The 723-nt window shown below is 43.7% G+C and overlaps 1 non-coding gene across 1 annotated transcript; it reads left to right on the forward strand.

Annotated features, from left to right (window-relative positions):
* Positions 1-201: 201 nt before the first annotated feature.
* On the forward strand, positions 202-283 carry trnas-uga. Its single transcript has one exon. It is a non-coding gene; the product is annotated as a tRNA-Ser (tRNA).
* Positions 284-723: the final 440 nt, after the last annotated feature.

Consider the following 723-nt stretch of genomic DNA (forward strand, 5'->3'; position numbering starts at 1 on the left):
CAATTTATATTTTCGCTTGTAAATTAACGTTTATTTTATCTATTTGGGTGAAACAACTAGAGTCACCATGTACCAAATTTAACACTTTAGAAATCTGCAAAGTGATTGGATTCAAACAAACCCAGCAATAATTCATCCATCCACAGCGCGACTGGGCACGGAAAGCGACCTGAAAAGATAAACGGCATAGTTTTTCTCCAAGTAGTCATGGCCGAGTGGTTAAGGTGATGGACTTGAAATCCATTGGGGTATTCCTGCGTAGGTTCGAATCCTGCTGACTACGGGTGAAAACTGAGAACAAATGCAAAGGCTGGTTGCGGTAGGAGCCAAAGCAGGAAAAACTAAATTTTTCACTTAGATTGCCAATGGTGGGAAAAGGCAACTCACTGCCTGTCATGGCAGAACAAGCACAAACCTTCATAAAAGTTAACGTGTTTTAGGATGTACACTCGCAGGGGCAACCATGGTGAGTCGGTGAGTCTGTGAGCATGTGCTGGAACTCCAAACTAAACTTTCTCGTGGCGTTGAAAGCGAAATGACCTTTGAATGCTTGATCTGCAGCAAGGAAAACACTTTCAAGGTCTCACCGAGAACAGCAAAGGGGAGGGGCAGCTGAAATAGTCCACAAACTGCTCATGGGCAGGTGTCAATTTACCAAACCCACCGACCGAATCACTGCAGTTGCTGGGAATGAAAAAAAAAAACAAAAACCCAGTCTCAGCA

This window comes from Rhincodon typus, unplaced genomic scaffold (assembly GCF_021869965.1).
Source record: "Rhincodon typus isolate 14 unplaced genomic scaffold, sRhiTyp1.1 hic_rhity00001419, whole genome shotgun sequence".
In the NCBI taxonomy this organism is placed as follows: Eukaryota; Metazoa; Chordata; class Chondrichthyes; order Orectolobiformes; family Rhincodontidae; genus Rhincodon; species Rhincodon typus.